The sequence below is a fragment of the Dama dama genome, chromosome 25, assembly GCF_033118175.1.
Source record: "Dama dama isolate Ldn47 chromosome 25, ASM3311817v1, whole genome shotgun sequence".
In the NCBI taxonomy this organism is placed as follows: domain Eukaryota; kingdom Metazoa; phylum Chordata; class Mammalia; order Artiodactyla; family Cervidae; genus Dama; species Dama dama.
In genome coordinates this window covers 33,897,290-33,921,983 of record NC_083705.1, presented here as the reverse complement: position 1 = coordinate 33,921,983, position 24,694 = coordinate 33,897,290, and the positions used below count along the sequence as shown (strand labels likewise).

At 39.9% G+C, this 24,694-nt stretch overlaps 1 protein-coding gene across 1 annotated transcript in view; it reads left to right on the top strand.

Moving 5' to 3' along the window:
• The window catches only part of ITGA2 (integrin subunit alpha 2), a 106,402-nt gene that overhangs the window by 5,463 nt on the left and 76,245 nt on the right, over positions 1–24,694 (top strand). The gene's annotated exons all lie outside the window — the stretch shown is intronic.

The following is a 24,694-nucleotide window of genomic DNA, read 5'->3' as shown; positions in this document are numbered from 1 at the left end:
GATCCCTATGATCCCCCTTCTGATGAGATGTAGGTGGTTTGCTGCTCTGGCTACAGTGAATTCCATAAAACTAGTTTTTGATTGTATCTTTATATAACATTTGCTTTATGTAAGGCAGTGTGCTGGGTCCAATGTAGAACTGTAGGGAATGTGAAACGTGGTCCAGAGAGGTTGTGATTTACTTGGAACACATCTCACATGAGGGAAAGAAACTGTCTCAGTCCTTGGGAGGGGGCTGCCTAACCAATTTCATAGCCTGCCAGCCTCCTTTCTGTCAGAAGCTCAGTTACTGGGTTAATCTCTCCTCTGCACAACTAGGAGGTAATTGAAGGGTAATTGAACTGAACCAGTGATGGTGGCCCTAGATCTTTTGCTACTCTCTGATTTGGACATGGGCATATAATGGAATTTTAGCCAAAGAGATGTGGAGAAAGCTTTCTGTGCAATTTAAAACTTGTTATATTGTTTTTGTTGTGTTGTCTATGCCTATAACAGATATAATGTAAGTTTTTATAACATAATAGATGTCATGTGGTTTCATGTAATTAATTGCTGAATGAGTACAGATACATTAATTGCTGAACGAGTGGTACAGATCTGCTCAGGGACTTTTGGGAAAGAATTTTTTATTCCTAAGAGAGATACTAGTTAATAAACTATTGTCAGGTCTAGATGGGAATCTTGGAATAGCCATAGCCATCTTGCTTCCCTGGTGGCTCAGACGGTAAAGCATCTGTCTACAATATGGGAGACCTAGGTTCAATCCCTGGGTCAGGAAGATCCCCTGGAGAAGGAAATGGCAACCCACTCCAGTACTCTTGCCTAGAAAATCCCATGAACGGAGGAACCTGGTGTCCATGGGGTCTCAAAGAGTCAGACACGACTGAGCAACTTCACTCACTCACTCTCTTGCAACCATGATGTCAGCTAGCCTGGGGATAAAGCCAACACACTGGTCTAGTGGAAAGAGAGAAAGAAAGCAGGTCTTTGATACTGACTTTGGGTTTCTGAGTTACTGAAATTTCAAGTCTTCATACCTCTTGGTGTTTTTAAAAATTTCCGTATAATTAGAAACTTATGTTATTTCTATTGTTTTATTGTCTATGCCTAACATAAACATGTAACATAAGTTCTGATAACATAATAGATGTCATATGGTCTCATGTAATTTAATTGCTGAATGAGTGGTATACAACTAGATGTTGAATTCAGAAGATGGAGAAATATCACTGAGACATGTTTGAGTATCAAGCTCTGGAGAGGCCATCCTAGGGGCAGGAAATAATCATTACTGTTCAGCTCTGCTGTGAAGTGCCTTGGAGTCCAGTTCTTTTTAAATGACTGTAAGCGATAATTTATTGTGATCAGGAGTAGGCTCCATCTCCTAGTTCCTGAGCCAGATGTCTCAGATGCTTGAATAGGAAAGGAGAAGGCCATTATGCCAGGAGCACATTGCTCAAAGTATTCATAGAAAGTGAGAGGTGGGAGGTGAGCGGGCACCCTACCATGAAAGGCCTTTATAAGTCCTGGCAAGGAGCCTGGAGTTTATCCTGAGGACAGTTGGAGGGCTCTGAAGGGCCTTGAGCAGGGCAGTGATACACTCAGGTTGGCTCCTTGGCAGATCACCCAGGCAGCAGGAGGGGACAGCGGAGTGAATGGTCTCATTTTGGCGTTAGAGATGGCAGTGGTCCAAACCCAGATAGCAGCAGTAGGGAAAGATAGCTGGGGACAGATGTGAAAGGAATTAAGGAAGAATGGATGGGATGTGGTGATTGATCGACAAGAGTGGGAGACTGTAAGACTGATGCCTGGGTTTCTGATGTAAATAACTCAATGAGGGGGGCCATTCACTGGAACAGGGAAGCCTGAAGGAAGGTAAGATCAGAGGAAAAAGAGAGCAGTTCGGGTTGACAGGTTGAGTTTGAGACAGCCAAGTGTACACATGCAGTTATTAGATGGTTGTGTGCAGCGGTGTTAGGGACAGGCGCGAGAGTAAGGTGGGGCTGGAGAGCGAGCAGTCGTGGGCATCTGGAGAGGGATTGAAGACGTAATGTTGATGAGTCAGGCGGAGACAGACTAGCAGGTGACTCTGGCTACAAGCTGACCACCTTAGAGGGTCAGAGGAGGAAGTGGAGACACCAAGAGAGAGGAGGCGCAGCTGGAGGAGGGAAAAAAGGACTGTGGGGACTGGGGCGCCGCAGAGGTGTTTTGAGAGCTTGGTCCACAGGATCAGCTCCTTCACCTAAGTCAGGCAGGGCTGATGCCTTGGTGACGGCAGTCTTCACAGAGGGACAAAGCTCAACCAGAGTGTTATGGGCTGAGGAGTCAACCAGAGATGAAGGTTGGGGATGGTGTCCGGAAGTTTGACAGGAAGAGAGGAGAAAGGAGCTAGAGGACTGAAGTGGGAACGTCTGCTGAAAAACAAACATTGGAGAAACTTGTGTAAACATCATTACTGTGAGTTTGTCTGTCTGTTTTTTTACTTCCATCACTTGCAGTGCTGCACGGTACCCTTGCAGTTTTGAAATTTACATTGAAGCATCCATATTTGGCAGGAGCCCATGACATGAGCGGAGAAGAGGGGAACTGATGTCCGTGGAAAGGATGCTGTCAGGGATAAAGGAGACAGAGAGGGAAACTGGATGTCCTGCAGCCCCCCTGGACAGATTAGAAACCACAGATGATCACGTGAAGGAAGGCAAAGCAGATTCTGGGCTATGAAATGGAGAGGATGTTAATTGATGAGAGAAAGGAGAAGCTGACCAAGGCCAACAGAGAGAAGACAGCAGAGCTACGGGAATCAGCACCTCCCACCCTCCCAAGTGGCTGCTCAGATTAGAGGGAGCTGATGTATATACACTTTTGTTTGCTTCAGAACATATTTACTGCATTAAAGCAGTTGTAATTAACAAGCTTAGAGCTGTTTTTAGGGTGCATGATATATAAAAACATTCCAATTCTATTAGTAGAATTAAGCTCAGTGCTTCAGTCAGACTTTCTTAAAAAAAAAAAAAAAAAAGAAATTCTTTTGTAGCTATAGATTTATGTGTCTCCAGTTAAGCTTTTAATGGTTTATTTCTATCTAGTATAATAAAGATCCTCAAAACAATCCTTTGAGAAATCTGAGTCCCATATAGCACAGAGAATTAGTGCTATCTTCAAAAGGTTCTGTTCTTAAAATAGTAAAGCCTTTTATTCTGTGTATAACTCAGTGGCTTTTTCCAAGGCATTTTAAACATTTCCATTAATATAAATTAGAAAAGAAAGCCTACTCTTAATTTTGTTAAAGTTATTAGTTCAAGGAACTTGTAGTCAAATATTTTAATCCAGTCTATGCCTGCCTACTCTTGTACATGTAAATTGCATTTACTAACCAGTATAAACTTGAACTGCATATTTTTGTAATGTTTTCAGGTTCATTGAATATTGGAACTGTTCGTAATTTTCAAATAGATTTTTCTTCCTTTGAGAGAATGGTCTGTTCTATTGATCAAACAGTTCCTAGAAGATTTCTGCAGTATTATTCTGTGTCTGAAAGAGTACCTGCAATTCCTCCTGTTATAAATTTAAAGAGACTAGAGACAGTTTGTACCATAGAAGCTGTACATAACTCCTGATCATTGAAAGGCTTTCTGTATAAAAATGAGGTTAATGTTTAAACAGAGCAATGAAAAAAAAAAAAAAGAGTGATGGACGCTGTATTGTCAGTGTAAGAGATTATTCCATTGTGTTCTGAAGAGCATGTGCAAAGCTATTGTGTCCATGGATGGCTTGAACATTGGCAGTTGTCATTCTTCTGATTCATTCAAAGGTGGCCTTTGTTGGTCTTTGTGCAGGCCTGATCTGATTTCCATGGATACCATGTAGAAATGCAGGCTGAATGCAAGCTGGCTTCTGGTCAATTCAGTCAGATAACTCTATCCCAAATTGTTTACCAGCTTCTTTCAGGTCCTTTAACTAAACAGCCTCTTGGACACTTATTAAAATATGAACACTAAACCTGATTTATAAAACCTTTTTGTAACCATATTCTGAATGTTAGTACACAACATAGATATTTCAGAGTAATTGACTTAGTTTTCTGTGTACTTATTAACATTGTTTTGGAGGGGGAGGAACATAGCTTTGAAAATTGAGGTACTTTTATGTGCTCTTTATTTTCCTTTATATAAATTATAATAGCCCAGATTAAAAAAAGTCTTAATGTAAAATTGAAAGATGGTTAGATAATTCATGTAAATGTCATAGTGTCTTAGTTCTTTCAAGTTGCTATAACAAAACACCACAGACTGGGTAGCTTATAGACAATACAAATGTACTTCTCACAGTTCTGGAGGCTGAGGAGTCTAAGATCAGGGTGCCAGCAAGGTCACACTGTGGTGAGTGCTCTTTTCCTGGATCATAGCTGGTGCCTTTTGCCATGTCCTCATGTGGTGAAAGGGGCTAGGGGCCTCTGTGGAGCCTCTCTTATGAAGTACTAATCCCCTTCATGAGGGCAAAGCCTGAGCGCCTCCCAAAGGCACCCACCCACCTCCTGGTACCGTCATCTTTGAGGGTTAGAATTTCAATACAGGAAGTTTGACAGGACACAGACATTCCGACCATAGTATGTAGTAACTATGAAGTACCTTTTATGATTGCAGTATTTAATTTTTGCCCCTAAATAATCATATTTTAACAGATTAGTATCATTTTCTTTATTTATTTTTGGCTATGGTTCAAGTGAGATGAAAACTTGAAAGTGAAAGTGTTAGTCACTCAGTCGTGTCCCACCGTGACCCCATGGACGGTAGGCTGCCAGGCTCCTCTGTCCATGGAATTCTCCAGGGAAGCATACTAGAGTGGGTAGCCATTCCCTTCTCCAGGGCATCTTCCTGACCCAGGGATTAAACCTGGGTCTCCTGCATTGCAGATGGGTTCTTAACCATCTGAGCCACCAGGGAAGCCCCAAGATGTGACCTTAGCCCTTTTTAATAATACAGTTCCATAGTTTCTTATCTTTATCTGTGTTCTCTCTTTCTAAGATACAATTTAGTCCCTAAGTCATATTCTATAAATCCTTTAAGTCTCAGTTTCACTGAGGCTCATGTACCCCAAATCCTAATCCAATTTAGTTGTCCTTCTCACATGAACCTTTCATGGCAGTTGTCACATTCTATCTCAATGATCTGTTTACTTGGATTTACATCCTGTAGATCACAAAATCTGAGACGATGGGAGCCATGTCTTGTTTTGCCGAATGAATGAAGCATGTATGACAGCTACTGTAGCATGAATTAAAGGCACACTTTCTGAATTAATGCCAAGCTGAAAACTTTCTAGCACTTTCCAATTTGATATATGCACAGATCCTTTTACAGGTTTATCCAAACATGCTAAAATATCCCTTTAGTTGATTTTTTTTCACTTTGAGAAAGTTTGTTTGCTTTTGGAATGTTTCTCCTTTGTCTCAAAATGTCAAACTAAGATGCTGCCGTTTACAAATAACAAGATAAATAAAAGTATTAGGACAGTGCAGACATCTTTTATTTCCCCCTGAAAAACCCTTTCCTGTTCCCCTTTTCTGTTTGCGTAAAGCAGCACTATAATTTATCTTAACTTGACTATCTCTCCCACTGAATACTCTTTTAAGATTACCTTTCATTCTATTTATCGTTGTATTCCCAGGACCTGGCATGCTGTAAGCACCCAGAAAATGATTGGTAAAAAATTTTAAAAATAAAGACAGAATTTCCATAATAAGAGGTAAATATGTCCATCAAAGTGCTAAACTTGATTAGTACTTTAAGTTTATAGCTTTTCTTTATAAAGCAGGATATTTCAATATCCTTATAGAAAATGATGTACTGGTATTTATGTTAACAGAAAAAAAAAATATTTCTTTCTTTTGATATTCGTGTGAAAGTAAATTTTCATAGATATAATCACTGTTTATATGAAAATGACTTGTTTACTCTTTTCACTTATCTTTTGTATATGCCTTGCCATGTGGTCGTTATATTTATAACTTTGCATTAATACATCCAGCCATGTCATGGTTAACTATTGTCCCATTGTTGGATATTTAGGTTGTTTCCTGTAGGTTTTTTCCCCCCTATTGCAAGTAATGTGGCTATAAATATCATTGTATGAGAAGTTTTTTCTTTCTTTTTCCTTTTGGACAGTTTCCAAAAGCAACATTACTGGATCAAAACTTATCTTTATTTTTTAGCTCTTCTTGCATACTGAACACTGTGGTCATCAGTAGTGTCTGATTTTTACCACTTTTACCAACATTAGGCTTTAACTTATTTTTTGTAGGTTTTTTTAAACTTCTTATAGTTTGGTGAATGTAAACTGGGTGCTTCATATTTATTTTAATTCTCATCATTTATATTCATCAGAGTACATTTTAAGTTACAATTTTAAAATGTCTATCTTTTGAAAAATATATTAGAGTAGGATATTCTAGTTAGTCCTAGAAGAAGCCTCAAGAGATCATCTGATATTGCCAATAAATACCTCATTTTTACAATAACTAGCTTTTGAAAATGACCGAAGTCCAGGACTCCAACCTGCAGTCTATCATTTCAAGATAGCTTTCACAATTTCTTCTGAAAATTTCTTTGATAAACTTCTCCTTGTCCCCTACTTCCAAAATGGATTATAATTCATTTTCTCTTGAGGAGTTGTAGTCGTGTAGTTAAGATTTCCATACTTCTGTATGTCAGAATACTTTGAGAGAAATAAAAGACATTGTTTTCCAGAGCACTTGACTTTGAGTCTCTGAAGATTGTTCTGGTTAGCTGTTGCCGTGTAACCAATCACCCTAAAACTTAGTGGCTTAAAATGAAGACCATCATTTGTTACCTCTCATGGTTTCCTGCACAGGACTTTGAGAAGAGCTTGGCTGGACCATTCTGGCTTGAGGTCCCTTATGTGGTTACTGTCAGAGGGGAGGCAGCTCTCTCCTCACGTGGTTCCATCAAGGGGTTTCTCCAGCATGGCAGTCTCTGGGCGGCCTGATTTCTTATCGAGCAACTCGGGGATCCCAAGGCAAGTGTCCCTCTCAAAAGTGACAGAAATTTCATGATCTTTTCTAACCTAGACTTAGAAATCAGGCAACTGCATCTATTCATCAAAGAAATTACCAAACCACACCTAGATTGTAGGGGAGGAGACTTACTCAGCATCTTGATGGGAAGAGCCTCAAGTCAGTCCCAGACATGTTTTAAAACCACCACAGTGATTTAGTCAACTTAATGGTGTTTATAAGACCGTGGATTGTTTAGATCCATCACTTTAGCATTATTGGCATTTGAGACTCGGTAACTGGGGGCATGGAGCAGTAGGGGTGGCAGGAGGGGCTGTCCTCTGTACTTTGGGATGCTGAGTGACATCCCTGGTGTCTACCCAGTGAATGCCAGTAGGCACACCCTTTCCCCACAACAGTATGACAACCAATATGTGCCTGGACGTCACCAAAGGACCCTTGAGGGGCAAAATTGCTCCCAGTCGAGAACCCTTAATATATTAAACAGACACGTTCATGGCATCATGGGAAGAACTCCAGTTCTGAAGAGTAGATTTTAATTTTATTGCCATTTTTCTGGATGACTTTGGATAAGTCACAGGCAAACTATTCCCAACCTTGCTGGGTCACTGGGAGGATCAAATGGAATTTTGAACAGAAAAGTATTTCGCACACTGTAAAAGCAGATATAATGTTATTTTTCAAAATTCATATCCTTGGTGTTCATCCTTTTCATCATCATTCATTATTTTAAGGGTCCTCAGTGGAGTGCCTGTCATTTGGCGGTAGAGTGTCAGACATGGGAGGAATTGGAGGATTCAAAGTAGCTCCCCAGGCCCTCTGCTTCCCACTTCTAATGTCACCTGTGGAAAAGAATCTGGATGCTTACTGAATATAAAATTTAACACTTAAAGACTTTTAAGAAAAAACTGCACTTTTCTTTCTTAATGGAAGCAGGAGAATGTTACACTGCTGTATTTCAGAAGCAGTTTTAAGGGTCATTTTATGCCTTTGGCTTTGCACTGCTTTTTTTTCTTTTAAGCACTATAGCTATAAGCCAAACATTGTAGAGCTTAAATCTCTCTATGGAATAAATGTGTGGTTCTTTTCAAAGGGCCTATAATTTCTAAGTTTAGCTGCTTTATTATTTTTTTTTGAGAGGACGGGGGAAGGATTTTCTAAATTCTTTCCATAGTATTGTCCTTTAAGCATGAAGACAATACTATTGAGAATGATTTCCTGTAATTTTGTACATGTTCAAGGATCTAATGCAACCTATGCCCATTTTCTGTTGTCATACATATTCTAGGTAATGATTAACTAGAGAGTTTGAAGTCTGTTTTCTTAGTTTGAAAGTCAGGGTCTGAGTAACCCATTTCCTGCGTCCGTGGCTTCCTGGAGGGTCCATGGGCTGATAATGTTTTCTTGGCTCTCATGGTGAGTGTGTGTCAGCAAATTGCAGACACGCTGTCCTCCTACCCATTACACAGCAGTTCTCAGAAACTTAAATGGAAACTTATTCAAGATATGCTTTTTATGTCATAGGTGAAAGTGGGATCACAAATTGACATGCCTTTTAAAATTGCTCAAAAAAAGTGCTATTGTTAGTAACATATAATGAATGATATTAATAGTTAAAATAATCACAAAAGCAGGCTGTCTTTACTAAGTGTGCATCATGTGCTGGACACTGGGTTGAGAATTTTATTATACTCTCTCTGATCACAATAAAGTAGGCATATAGATTGGGTCTATTTCAAAGAAGAAGCTGTGGCTTATAGAAGATGAATAGTTTGTCCAAGGTCACAGAGCTATTCCAATATCAGAGGCCAAGCTTTTAGACTCTACAAAGTATTGTTGGTCTTGTCCAGTATGTGGATTTTTCAGTTAAAAAGAAAAATTCTTGAATTTCCAGCACTGGCATAGTTCTGCCACTTCGTCACCCCAAAATTTAGTTGGTCTTCTTTTTAGGATTCTCCTAAAGCCAGGTAAAAAGTAAAGTTAAATGTTCCCTAAAATTCTAAATAGAAAATAAAATGTGTGTGTATGTATTTATATACAATCCATTCCAGTATTCTTGCCTGGGAAATCCCACAGATGGAGAAGCTTGGAGGGCTATAGTCTATGGGATCGCAAAGAGTCAGGGATGACTTAGAGACTAAACAACAACAACAACTGTATGCCCATATCTGTATACATATGTATTAATCTATCTTTTAATCCTTCTCAGAAAGAGGACTGTATCTCAAAATGTATCTTTTCAGTAATGTGAATTCAAGCATCTTTCTTTGAATTAGCCTGGAACTTATATTTGTTAATGAACCAGGTCTTTACTTATCTCCCATTGTATGTATAACTTTTTCCTATTTGGAACCAGTCTGTTGTTCCATGTCCAGTTCTAACTGGTTCCGAATAGGAAAAGGAGTACATCAAGGCTGTAATTTGTCACCCTGCTTATTTAACTTATATGCAGAGTACATCATGAGAAATGCTGGGCTGGATGAAGCACAAGCTGGAATCAAGATTGCTGGGAGAAATATAAATAACCTCAGATACGCAGACACCACCCTTATGTCAGAAAGTGAAGAGGAACTAAAGAGCCTCTTGATGAAAGTGAAAGAGAAGAGTGAAAAAGTTAACATTGAGAAAACTAAGATTATGGCATCTGGTCCCATCACTTCATGGTAAATAGATGGGGGAACAGTGGGAACAGTGGCTGACTTTATTTTTTTTTGGCTCCAAAATCACTGCAGATGGTGACTGAAGCCATGAAATTAAAAGACGTGTGCTCCTTGAAAGAAGAGTTATGACCAACCTAGACAGCATATTAAAAAGCACAGACATTACTTTACCAACAAAGGTCCATCTAGTCAAGGCTATGGTTTTTCCAGTGGTCATGTATGGATGTGAGAGTTGGACTATAAAGAAAGCTGAGCACCGAAGAATTGATGCTTTTGAACTGTGGTGTTGTAGAAAACTCTTGAGAGTCCCTTGGATTGCAAGGAGATCCAACCAGTCCATCCTAAAGGAGATCAGTCCTGGGTGTTCATTGGAAGGACTGATGCTGAAGCTGAAACTCCAATAGTTTGGCCACCTCATGCGAAGAGTTGACTCATTGGAAAAGACCCTGATGCTGGGAAAGATTGAAGGCAGGAGGAGAAGGGGACAACAGAGGATGAGATGGTTGAATGGCATCACCAACTCAATGGACATGAGTTTGAGTAAACTCCAGGAGTTGGTGATGGACAAGGAGGCCTGGGGTGCTGCAGTCCGTGGGGTCGCAAAGAGTCGGACACAACTGAGCAACTGAACTGAACTGATGCATAACTTGTTAGGTGGAGAGGTGAAACAATCAGCAGTCCTTCTGTTAGTTCAACTGATTTTTATTGATCTACAATCATGTAGATACTCCTCGTACTGGCAAATATAACAGTGAACAGAACAGGTAAAGCACCTACTTTTAGGGACAAAGGCAGATTTACCATAAAACAAGTGAAGCTTAAGCACCTCTTTCCATGTATTCACATGTCTGATATTTTTATTACATATGTGAAACTTCAGATCATTGTCTGTTTCATACCCTAACATATGTCAACAAACACATCAACAACAAACTGGTTGATAAGTGTCATCAGTTCAAAAAATTTCTGGATTAATCCCTGTAAAAGAAAATTTGAAGTGCCTTGAAATATTATAGCTCCTGTATGATATTGGGGGCCTTCCCTGCTGGCTCAGGTGGTAAAGAATCTGCCCGCAATGCAGGTGACCCAGGTTTGATCCCTGGGTTGGGAAGATCCCCTAGAGGAGGAAATGACAACTCACTGCAGTATTCTTGCCTGGAGAATCCCATGGACTGAGGAGCCTGACGGGCTACAGTTCATGGGGTCAGAAAGAGTCGGACATGACTGAGTGACTAGTGTGTGCATGCACATACATGCACACATACACACAAGATACTGGATAACAATCCTGAATATTTACTTGACATTACAAATAAGGTATTATGGAAATGAAAGAAACTTTTTTTTAACTGTAAATAAGAATAATAATTTTAAACCTTCAATTTACCATGCCAAAAAAATGAAATACTTTTTAGAGAATACACTTTTATAAAGTTATCAAGTGAAGAGGTGGTCAAAAGATGTAGAGCCAAGGCAAAATGTATTACAGAAATATTGTCAGGCAATCAGTAAAATGTATGATTTTTTGAATATTTTTCCATTTTTAAAACTATTTAGCATGCTAGGATTACTTTTCTTATTCTAAATAGGTATTTAATTTTATATCTGAATTTTTTCTACAAATTTAAAGTTTTTTCCTACGGAGACGTTCTGCCCCAAATTGTTGAAGTGTCAATCCCTATAAAACTTAATTCTTCAAATACATATTCTAATAAGGTTGGCAGACAAATGAAAAAGATAAATATTTATATATAACATATGAGATAAAATTCTATTAAGAAAAAATAATAGCACAGTAAGGGGATCTGAAAATGCTGCACAGGTAGTGGGAAATGGAAAGTTATTTTTAACTTGGGGTTATATTATGTCTCTTGCTATAAAACAAATTACCACACCTTGAGCAACTTAATACATATTTATTGCCTTATCATTTGGGTGAGTCAGGAATTTGGGCATGGCTTCACTGGGATCATCTGCTTCAGAATGTCTCATAAGACTGCAGTCAAAGGTGCTGGCTCAAGGGGCAGGGGTTTCATCTGAATGCTTAACTGAGGAAGGATCCACTTCTGCTCATTTTTAATTGTTGGCAGAACTAATCTTGTCTGGGGCTGTTGGACCGAGTGCCTCAGTTCCCCATTGGTTCTCAGCTGAAGGCTGCCTTCTATTCCTTGCCCTCTGGGCCTCTCTGCTTTGTCAACAAATGATAACATCTGCTAGCAAGATAGAAGTTGTAATTCTATGTAACGTAAATACAAAAGTAATACTCTATGATAATTGATTCTACATTTCGAATCTTCATTTCAATTGGTTTGAAGTCACAGATCCTGCCCTTAAGGGAACAGGATCACACAAAAGCACAGATAGCAGGAGATGGGGACCACTGGGAACCTGCTGACCACCACAGGTGGTGAGGAAAGGCAGCTCTGATAGATTGATGTTTGATGCAGAAACAGAAAGCTTTCTGGGAACAGGGTTCCATGCGGAAGGAACAAAACAAAAGGACAAATGTCAGGGTGAGTTTAAGGAAGAGCCAGGTGAGTGAGCTAAAAAGATAGGGTAGGAGGTGAGGTCAGACAGGATGGGGAGGCAACTATTATGTAACTATTGAGACAAAACATACACAGGAGAACAATATAACATTTCAAGATGGTACATCACAGTAAGAGATGCAAATGGCAGGCTAGAATGATAGGGGAAAACCAAAAGTCTATAGAGAAATGCCTGTGAACAGAGATATAACAAAAGAAAAACTAACGTCAGTTGTGTCTATGGTCTGCATACATGGCCTCGAGATGTGTCAGGCATATTGTGTTAATGAGCAAGCTATTCTACAGGCTCTGACTTGCTAAATGGACACAAATGCTGTTCTGAGGAGGGAAAGGAAGATACAGGAGTTTCTCCTTTCACATAAAGGGAGTTTAATGTTAAAATAGAAAGTGAATTGATGAGCTGATATCCCAGTACTTCACCCCATCCTCTCGGCCACTGGGAGCCAGTGAGTCTGCCAGATAGCAGCTCATCCTCCAACATCACTGTGGAAAAAAAGAGAATTTATTGAGTTGTTAGGAAGCTCTAAGTCATAATAAATGGGCTTAAGAAGCAATTGCTAAGAATTTAACTGAATATGTAAAAATTAAGAGAAAAATAAAAATATTCAAGTATACAAAAAAGTGTTTTAAGATGGAACTTAAAGTAAAAATTAAAATCAAAAATAAAAGCAGCAATTGTTATAGACTTTTGAAGATGTTAGTTGCCTGCAAGATCAAGAATTGTAAAAGGACATCAAAATCACCTAACAAACAGTGTGCCACAATACTCTGATACTTGATATGCTTACTTTGTCACAAAAAATGACTTGTATTTTTTTTGTACGAAATATGAACTTTAAAATATATAACTTGAATTAGTATATATCTCTCTTGTATATGTGCATCTGTATATTGACAGGCTTGTCTTTGAAACACAGCATAGTAAATTGAAAATGTCTGATATCAATATAATCCTATTTCCCCGTCTTAGTCTGCTATAGTTGTTGCCGTAACAAGATACACCTGAATGGGTGACTTTAACAACAGGAATTTATTTTCTCATGGTTCTGGAGATTGTATTAATATTCCAAGATCAAGGGACCCTTAGGGTTGGTTTCTGGTGATGCTGCTCTTCCTGGCTTATAGACTTCTGGCTGCATCCTCATGTGACCTTTCCTTTGTATGTACGTGGAGAGTGAGAGATCTAGTGTCTCTTCCTCTTTTTATATGAATACCAGTCCTATAAAATTAGGTTCCCACCTTTATGATCTCTTTTAACCCAATTATTGGCTGGGATGGATGATGTAGTGCCTGCCATAGCAAACTCTGCTAAGTCACTTCAGTCATGTCCAACTCCTTGTGACCCCATGGACTGTAGGCCCACCAGGCTCATCTGTCCATGGGATTTTCCAAGAATACTGGAGTGGGTTGCCATTTCTTACTCCAGGGGATCTTCCCAACCCAGGGATTGAACCTGCGTCTCCTGTGGCTCCTGTATTGCAGGCAGATTCTTTACCACTGAGCCACCCAGGAAGTCCAACCCAATTGTTAATGCCTCCTTAAAGGTCCTACCTTCATATATATAATCACATTAGGAATTAGGGTTTCAATGTGGGAACTTGAGGAAGATACAACTCATCCATAACACCCCCTAAAACTTAATTGCATAGTGATACATTCATTTCTGCAGGGAAATGATACACATATTTTTTTAAACATGAATGCAGAATAATTATCAAAGAAATGATACGTGCACACACCATTGAAAAAAAAAGTGGCCATAAAATTACAAAGCAGAACAAATTTTGAAATCATTGCCCAGACATCAGCTAGAGCCCATTTGCTTCTTAAAATTGAAAGATACTTCTTTTGACGCCCTATTCCACCCTTGTAGGAAAATACAGTGCTCCCCTAAGATTTGTCTGAACCCCCAGGAGATATCCATTTTCATTGTCATTCAGTCCTCAGTATCCAGACCTGGGAGTGTTTCTTCTCTACTCTGACAGGCCTGCTCTTTGATTTTATCCTATGTACAAGCTAATACATTAGCCCATTGTCATTTCATGGATGCTCAGATGACATGAGATTCCTGAGTTAGAGACCAAGGACTTTATTACTCACAGCACGGCAGGCAGCGCCAGCATGTTTACACCATTTCCCCTTGTGCTTGCCCATGAAGGTTCACGAGGGCCATGGGAACAGGTCCAAACGGAAGCCTGCACACTCAGGAGGCCGCATTATGAGAGAGGAAAAGTGTTTGGTGACCTGCTGTTTCACAGCAAGAAGTCAGCACACCCGTTTTTTTGTCCTGAAGAGTGAGATCACCTCACCCTCAAGGCTTCTCACTACAAACACAACCCAGGCAGACCTCAGTCTGGACTTTGCATTACTGGCAGACCCACTGTATTGAGTTGAATGGTAGTACCCCCAGAGATACTTCTACATCCCAATCTCCCAAATCTGTGAATATTACCTTATTTAGACAGAGAGGCTTTGAACCTGAGGCTGTGAAGATTGCTGTGTGGAAGTTGCTGGTAGAAACATGAACATCAAAGCCACTTGCATCGAGGGCTCAGAAGGAAATGAGGAATATATTGTTGGAAACTGGAGGAAAGGTGACCCCGGGTTTACAGTGGCAGAAAGTTTGGTCTGATTGTGTCCTGCTGTTGTGTGAGAAGTTTTCAAGCAATGAACTTAGACGCTTAGCTGAGGAGATTTCCGAGCAAAATGTTGAAGGGGCAGCCTGCCTTTTCCCCTTGTTGAATGTAGTGAAGTGCAAGAGAAAAGATAAATTGAGGAAGAAAGTGTTAAACAAAAAGGAGCAGTATTGGATTTCCCTGGTGGTCCAGTGGTTAAGAATCCACCAGCCAATGCTGGAGACACGGGTTCGATCCCTGTTCAGGGAGATTCCACATGCAGCAGGGCAACTAAGCCTGTGAGCCACAATTACTGAGACTGTGTGCCTCCTCTGTGGAAGCCTGTGCACCCTAGGGCCTGTTCTCCGCAAGAGAAGGCACCACCCTGAGAAGGCCACACACCGCAACTAGAGAAACCTGCTCGTTGCAACTAGAGAAAGCCCGCACACAGCAATGAGGACCCAGCACAGCCAAAAATTAATTAATTAGTTAATTAATTTTATAAAAGAACAGTACTTAATGATTTAAGGAATTCTCAACCTATCCATAGTTGCTTTAAAAAGCAAACATTAGCAGACTGATTGTTAGGAGAGTGTGCTCTGAAGAGAAGGCCAAGGGTGTGGTTGGAAAACATTTTGCTGAATGGATTCGGCGTGGGATTCCTGGATTCTCTCAACCATCTCACAGAGGAAGTGAAGAGGCAGGTGTCCAGGAAAGGTCTGTGGAGAGCCCTCTCGTCTAATGGCACAGATCCCCATGACATGCACAAGAGGCCTGCAAGGTTTACAGAAACGTTGTCTCAGCAGAAATGCTACTCCTGGACTGAAGGGGAAAGAGAAGCAGAGGCTAGTAGAGCTATTTCAGGCCCAGAGGATGGAGCCTTGAGCAATAGAGGCTTATTCAGACCTTAAGACCTAATAGAATTTGACCTGCTATGTTAAACTTTCTTGGTACCATTGACTCCTTTATTTTTTCAAATCTCTCCCTTTAAATGGAAAGGTCTTATCACAGATTACACCATCCTTTTTTCGGAAGCAGAGAACTTGTTTTTGAGGTTAGTAGACCCCCAGATCAGGAGAATTCTACCCTAAGATAGATCACGCCTGAAGTTTCACCCATCCCTGTTCTAGATGAAAGAGCTTCTCCTGGACTCTTCAGCCCGGTTCTCCTGGGAACCTTTGCTGTCCCCTAAGAGAGGTCCTCTGTATCTTGGTGACAGCTCCACCTTCCTGCTGTCCTTGCAATGCTCAGCTCACTGCCCTGTGCCCCTGCTTCCGCCAATACCTCTGCAGCGTCTGAGGACCAGTCCTCCCCAGGCATAGGGTAGACGTGTGCTCCATGTCCTTAGAGCAGCGACACCCTGTGCTGGCTCTTTAACAGAGACGCAGGCCTTGGAGTTCATGTATATGAGTAATGTGGATTTTATTTTTTATTGAGTTATAATTGACATATAATATTAGCTTCAAGTGTACAGTGCAATGATTTTTTAAAATTTTTTATTGGAGTATACTTGACTTACAATGCTGTGTTTCTTTGTTAGAGCAAAATAAATCAGTTATGCTATATATATTTTTTTCAGGTTCTTTTTCATAGAGGTTATTACAGAATATTGAGTAGAGTTCCTTGTGCTATACTGTGAGTCCTTATTAGGTATCTGTGTTATATATGGTAGTATGTATATGTTGGTGCTTCCCAGGTAGCACTAGTGGTAAAGAACCTGCCTGCCAATGTAGGAGATATAGGTTCGATTCCTGGGTCGGGAAGATCCCCTGGAGGTAGGGCACGGCAACCCACTCCAGTACCCTTGCCTGGAAACCCCATGTTCAGAGAAGCCTGGCAGGCTATAGTCCTTGGGGTTGCAAAAAGTCAGACAAAACTGAAGCAGCTTAGCACAACATAGCCAGCACAGAGTGTATAAATTAATCCCAACCTCCTGATTTATCACCTCCCCCCCGCATTTTCTCTTTGGTAACTGTAAGTTTGATTTTGAGATCTGTGAGTTTTTATAAATCAGTTTATTTGTATCATTTTTATTAAATTCCATATGTAAGTAATAGCATATGATATTTGCCTTTCTCTGTCAGACTTACTTCACTTAGTATGATCATCTCTAGGTCCATCCATATTGCTACAAATGGCAGTTATTTTATTCTTTTTATGGCTGAGTAATATTCCATTGTATATAAGTATCACATTTTCTTTATTCATTCATCTGTCAGTGGATGTTTAGATTGTTCCCATGTCTTGAAAATTGTAAATAGTACTGCAGTGAACATTGGGGTGTGTGTATCATTTTGAATTATGATTTTCTCAGGGATATATGCCCACAAATGGGATCATTGGATTATATGATTGTTATGGTAGTTCTAATATTAGTTTTCTAAGGAACCTCCATGAAGGAAATGGCAACCTACTCCAGTGTTCCTGGCTGGAGAATCCCAGGGATGGGGGAGCCTGGTGGGCTGCCGTCTATGGGGTCACACAGAGTCGGATACGACTAAAGTGACTTAGCAGCAGCAGCAAGGAACCTCCATACTGTTCTCTATAGTGGTTGTACCAATTTACGTTCCCACCAACAGTATAGGAGGGTTTCCTTTCCTCCACATCCTCTCCAGATTATTGCTTGTAGATTTTTTGATGATGGCCATTCTGATTGGTATGAGGCAATACCTCATTGTAATTTTGATTTGTATTTCTCTAATAATTAGTGATGTTTAGCATTTTTCATATGTTTTTGACTATCTTCTTTGGACGATATGTCTTCTTTGGAGAAATGTCTATTTAGATCTTCCCATTTTTTGACTGAGTTGTTTTCAACACAGTGATTTGATACATGTATATTTGCCAAATGGTTGCCACAGTAAGTCTAGTTAACATCTATTGTTGTTGTCTAGTCACTAAATCATGTCTGACTGTCTGCAATCCCATGCAGAGGAGCCCACCAGGCTCCTCTGTCCATGGGATTTCCCAGGCAAGAGTACTGGAGTGGGTTGCCATTTCCTCCTCCAGGGGATCTTCCCAACCCAGGGATTGAGCCCACATCTCCTGAATTGCAGGTGGATTCTTTTCTGCTGAGCCACCATGGAAGTTCTCTTACCACATGTAATTATATATATTTTTTCTTGTGATGATAACTTTTAAGGTCTATTCCCTTAGAAGTTTTCAAATACACAATACAGTATTATTAACTATAGTCACCAAGCTGTACCTTATATCCCCTTGGCTTATTTTATATCTGAAAGAGTTCTTATATCTTTGCTAACTATTTAACAGAGGTATATCCTCCCCTCAAATACCAGCATACATCTGTGGAATGGGCCAGAATGCCTTCAGAGAGTCCTAATTTAAAATACTCCTCTCTGTCCAATTCTACCTCTTGCTTTTGGTCTTAATTCTGTTAACATGAATTTTTCCCTTTATCTCTCTGGATCATTTTGCAAATGAATATCTTTCATGAAAAGCCAGCACCACCTGCCCTTCAACATATATTCTTATATTTCACAATAGGTACACAAATTACTCTCCTTCTTCTACTGCAAATGTTTGTCATTAAGCTCTGACAATGATATGGACGTCAAGACACTTCCACCCCAAATTTTGTTGCTAAATATAGAAAGGCATGTTTTGTTTAATACATTTATTTGTGCCCTTGTTTTCAAAAGATTTTGTTCTTGCTCAGCCTCACTACATTTTGAGAACAAAACTGGGTTAACTATATCTCATCCACAATCCTATAATTTAAAATAAGTTTTCAGAATAAAGTGGGAGAATGAACTACATATTTGCTGAAACTAATTCTTAAATTATTAAAGTTTCCCAGAAATCTATTTCAGAGATGAGCAGGAACTCTCTAGACAGGAGGTGCTATAAATTTTTTAAATGAGTGGAAGAAAAAAGAAGTTTGCTTTAATCAATGTGTGCTTAACTATCTGGTTTGCCTGTGGATATTAAAATGACAACAAGCCAGGTTATAATCAAGAATGAAAAGCCCCCTTTAATTGTGAACAGAGAGGAAATTAGTTAACCATCCAGGACCATACATTGCTTATTTTTGCAATAAAGTTGGGTGAGACTTACTGAATACTTGGGCTTGGTTACTGTCAACAAATACACAGCAAGGTCACCTTGGATAAGTACTTTCTGCATTCACAAGCATACACATGAGGACAGGAGGGAAGAGTTACACTCTGGGTAATGACATGACCTTGAAACTCACTACATCTAATATAGACCTGGAATGTATAAATTAATAATCTGTGACTTGCTGGGCCACTTTTTCACTGGCCTGATTCTCTCCTTCATGTCTCCATAGTACTCAGCAGGATGTTCCCTAGGCCTGGAATGACCTTGGTCTTCCTCTTTGTGTAGTGAATTCCAGCTCATCCTCTAAGGTCCATATAGATTGCCACCTTTTCTATGAATGAAGCCTTCAAACTTAGATTTATCCTCTTCTTAACTCTTGGGTCAAGGTTCTCTGTAGCTTTCTGAAATTTAGTACTTATCCCATGATAATATAATTTTTTATTTCTTATTCCAATTACAAGAATGGAAGCTCAATGACAGCAGAGATCTTGTCTGTTTGGTCCATTGCTTCTGTCGCTAGGTCAGTTCAGTCATTCAGTTGTGTCTAAGTCTTTGCGACCCCATGGACTACAGCAAGCCAGGCCTCCCTATCCATCACCAACTCCTGGAGTTTACTCAAACTCATGTCCATCAAGTCGGTGATGCCATCCAACCATCTCATCCTCTGTTGTCCCCTTCTCCTCCTGCCTTCAATCTTTCCCAGCATCAGGGTCTTTTCAAATGAGTCAATTCTTCACATCTGGTGGCCAAAGTACTGGAGTTTCAGCTTCAACATCAGTCCTTCCAATGAACACCCAGGACTGATCTCCTTTAGGATGGTCTGGTTGGATCTCCTTGCAGTCTAAGAGACTCTCAAGAGTCTGCTCCAACACCACAGTTCAAAAGCATCAATTCTTCAGTGCTCAGCTTTCTTTAGAGTCCAACTCTCACATCCATACATGACTACTGGAAAAACCATAGCCTTGACTAGACGGACCTTTGTTGGCAAAGTGACGTCTCTGCTTTTTAATATGCTGTCTAGGTTGGTCATAACTTTTCTTCCAAGGAGCAAGCATCTTTTAATTTCATGGCTGCAGTCACTATCTGCAGTGATTTTGAAGCCCAAGAAAATAAAGTCTGTCATTGTTTCCATTGTTTCTCCATCTATTTGCCATGAAGTGATGGGGCCAGATGCCATGATCTTAGTTTTTTGAATGTTGAGTTTTAAGCCAGCTTTTTCAGTCTTCTCTTTCACTTTCATCAAGAGGCTCTTAAGTTCTTCTTCAGTTTCTACTGTAAAGGTGGTGTTACCTGTGTATCTGAGGTTATTTATATTTCTCCCAGCAATCTTGATCCCAGCTTGTGCTTCATCCAGCCCAGACTTTTGCATGATGTACTCTGCACATAAGTTAAAAAGCTTCTGTCCCCAGGACTTAGGAAAATGCCTAGCACAAAGGAATTGGAGAAATATTTTTTGAATTATTCATTTCTTAGTATATGAGCATGTTTAGGGTGTAAGGAAACAGGATGAACCAAGTAGGTTGTCATTTTCCATATGATTCAGTTATGACAGACATAGGAATACATTACTATAAGCAGTGGGATTGTAAAGAGGAAATAGACATTGAATTAGAATACTTACATAAATTTGTAAACGCTAATTGGCTATCATAGGCTAAGTGTGAAATGGTGACTTAGTGAGTTGTAAATATGTATTTGAAAAAATAAGTATAGAGAACAGAGAGACTTAATCAAAAGGGGCAGGCTTTTAGGGAGGGATTGATGTATCAGGTAAGAAGAGATTTAGAATCAGTGGGATGAAGGCATTGTGATGGAGAAGATCATGTTTTGTGAGAAAAATGAGCAGACTATTTACAAATAGAAATTCTGGACTATACGGTTGACATGATGAGCCAGACCAAGACTCAGATCTCAGCCACCAATTGAGTGACATTGAGCAAGAAAGACATCTAACCTCTAATAATCCCTAGTTTTGCTGTTTCACAGTGTTGTGGGGATCAAATGAATCAAGGTGATTCTGATATAGGCAGGCCAACATAAGCATTAAGAAATAGTAGGCTACAAATTCGAATATACATTACGGTTCAAATATTGGAAAAAATACTAGAAGGAAATAGTATATCCAAATTATCTGTACTCGCATTAGAATGATATGAGTATGAATTCTCTTTCATCTCTTAATTTTGCCTATATTCCATATCATCATCAAATAACATATATTCATTAAATATTTACTTCATACCACAAATATTATCCTAGGTGCTGAGAAAATAAGAGTGAATAAAAGAAATAAGTTCTGGACTCTGAAGTTGCTTAGGTTTTAGTAGGCAAACAGAGACAAAACAATGCAGATACACAAGATCATTTCGGATGATAAGTGCTGTGATAGTAGCATAATGATTGAGGAGGATGTAAACTGGTAGATGAGTCAGGGGCAGTCTCTACAAGGATAGCAGAGACCTGTTTGAGCAAAGATCTAAGTGATGGATAGATGGCAGGACATAAATACTGAATTGAGAAGAGTGTTTTAGGCAGTGGGTCTGGATGCTGCAAACGCCATAAGCAGAGTGAATAGGATGTGTTCAAGGGACAGAAGGAGAGCCATTGTGGCTGGAATCCAGTGAGTGGAGAGGGTGGTGGAAAGTGAAAGTCACCAGATACATAGGGGCCAGATCATGAAGGACTTTTGAAACTCTGGTAAGGAAATTAGATTTTATTCTCAGACATTGGGGTATTTTAAGCAGAAAGATGATATGATTTACATTTTTAACTAATATTTTATATATGTGTGTAAGATAATCATGATGGTGTGATCACCCTCCTAGAGCCAGACATCCTGGAATGTGAAGTCATGTGGGCCTTAAGAAGCATCACTACAAACAAAGCTAGTGGAGGTGATGCAATTCCAGTTGAGCTATTTCAAATCCTGAAAGATGATGCTATGAAAGTGCTGCACTCAATATGCCAGCACATTTGGAAAATTCAGCAGTGGCCATGGGACTGGAAAAGGTCAGTTTGCATTCCAATCCCTAAGAAAGGCAGTGCCAAAGAATGTTCGAACTACTGCACAGTTGCACTCATCTCACAGTGTAGCAAAGTAATGCTCAAAATTCTCCAAGCCAGGCTTCAGCAATACGTGAACTGTGAACTTCCAGATGTTCAAGCTGGATTTAGAAAAGGCAGAGGGACCAGAGATCAAATTGCTAACATCTGCTGGATCATCAAAAAAGCAAGAGCGTTCCAGAAAAACATCAATTTCTGCTTTATTGACTATGCCAAAGCCTTTGACTGTGTGGATCACAATAAACTGTGGAAAATTCTGAAAGAGATGGGAATACCTGCCTCTTGGGAAACCTGTATGCAGGTCAGGAAGCAACAGTTAGAACTGGACATGGAACAACAGACTGGTTCCAAATAGGAAAAGGAGTATGTCAAGGCCGTATATTGTCACCCTGCTTATTTAACCTCTATGCAGAGTACATCATGAGAAATGCTGGGCTGGATGAAGCACAAGCTGGAATCAAGATTGCTGAGAGAAATATCAATAACCTCAGATATGCAGATGACACCACCCTTATGGCAGAAAGGGAAGAATAAAGAGCCTCTTGATGAAAGTGAAAGAGAAGAGTGAAAAAGCTGGCTTAAAGTTCAACATTCAGAAAACTAAGATCATGGCATCCGGTCCCATCACTTGATGGCAAATAGATGGGGAAACAGTGGAAACAGTGACTGGCTTCATTCTTGGGGGCTCCAAAATCACTGCCGATTGTTTTTGAAGCCATGAAATTAAAAGATTTCATTTCTCCTTGAAAGGAAAGTTATGACCAACCTAGACAGCATATTAAAAAGCACAGACATCACTTTGCCAACAAAGATCTGTCTAGTCAAGGCTATGGTTTTTCCAGTAGTCATGTGTGAATGTGAGAGTTGGACTGTAATGAAAGTTGAGCATTGAAGAATTGATGCTTTTGAACTGTGGTGCTGGAGAAGACTCTTGAGAGCCCCTTGGACTGCAAGGAGATCCAACCAGACCATCCTAAAGGAGATTAGTCCTGGGTGTTCATTGGAGGGACTGATGTTGAAGCTGAAACTCCAATACTTTGGCCACCTGATGTGAAGAATTGACTCATTTGAAAGACCCTGATGCTGGGAAAGATTGAAAGCAGTAGGAAAAGGGGACAACAGAGGATGAGATGGTTGGATGGCATCACTGACTTGATGGACATGAGTTTGAGTAAACTCCAGGAGTTGGTGATGGACAGGGAGGCCTGGCATGCTGTAGTCCATGGGGTCGCAAAGAGTGGACATGACTGAGTAACTAAACTGAACTGAACTGATACATGTACATAAGTGTATGTATACACATAGTATATATATATATATGTGTATATGCACACATATATGTAATAAAACTTAACTGCTAGGTGATAAAATGGAGCCTATCATGATTTCATGTCATGACATGATCTGCCAGTGTCTAATTAATGGGGGGAAAATGAGGTCATTTTATATATATATATATATACACACACACATACACATATACACACATATAGCCATATGTGGCCTTTCCAGCATTAAATATTTTAAAAGAGGGGACAGTTTGGCATTACCTCCCCAAGCTTTTACTGATTCATTAGATAATTGGTAACATATTTAAATAAGATTTACGGAGTTCTGTACAATGGGGCAAAGTTAAATTCTTGATTGGAAACACCAGTATTCTGAAAGTCAGTTCTGGTTCTCTGCTTCCAACACTGTGTTATTTTCACTTGCATTTAATTTCCTGAAAAGGATAAAGGAGTGGTGCATTTGAAAAAAAAATGATATTAAGGAGAAAATCTGCAAATGTAAAGCTGTGTAGTGTTTGCTATAGAGTATTTGAAAATTGTTTGTCCTTCTCTTCCTGGCAGCACATTATTTCTAAAAAAAAGCCAATAATGAGCTGAGCACTCTTGAGTGAAAACATCTATGGTGGAATGATTTTGGCATGTAAAGAGGGACGTCAACTACTTTCAGTCCCCAAAGCTTCATCACTGACCTCGTTATTCCTTTTGGAGCACATTTCAGAATCTGCTCCCGAAGTACAAGGGCATAACAGGAGAGCCAGCCCTTTTCCTCCATCCTTTCAATGCCTGAAACAATAATGCCCTTTCAGTGTTGCCCAGAAAGTAGGGTATTCCATGCCCTTTCAGTGTTGCCCAGAAAGTAGGGTATTCCTTTGTGAAGACGCATAGTTATGGAACTTTGATGTCAGTTTTGAAGAACTCACATTGCCTTCAGTGTCTGCAAAGATAACTACTGATCTCAAACAGCTTGAAGCCTGTTCCCATCGCTATGCCCTAAGTCGCTTCAGTCATGTCTGACTCTTTGCGACCCCATGGACTGTAGCCCGCCAGGCTCCTCTCTCCATGGGGATTCTCCAGGCAAGAACACTGGAGTGCGTTGCCATTTCCTTCTCCAGGGATCTTCCCAACCCAGGAATCAAACCCGCGTCTCTTATGTTTCCTGCATTGGCAGGCAGGTTCTTTACCACTAGCACCACCTGGGAAACCCCATCCCATCTCCATAGAGGATATAAATGTCCACACTACCTTCTTTCTCCAGAATGCAGTACAGCCAGTGTCAATGCCATCAGGGTCAGAGAGGGTGGTCTTCATCAACCTGACTCTTTCCCCTCTTTTCTTTCCATCAAAAACAAGGTTTTTCAAAAAGATCTATCCAGGTTTTATCCTATCAGGGCCTTTGTTGTTT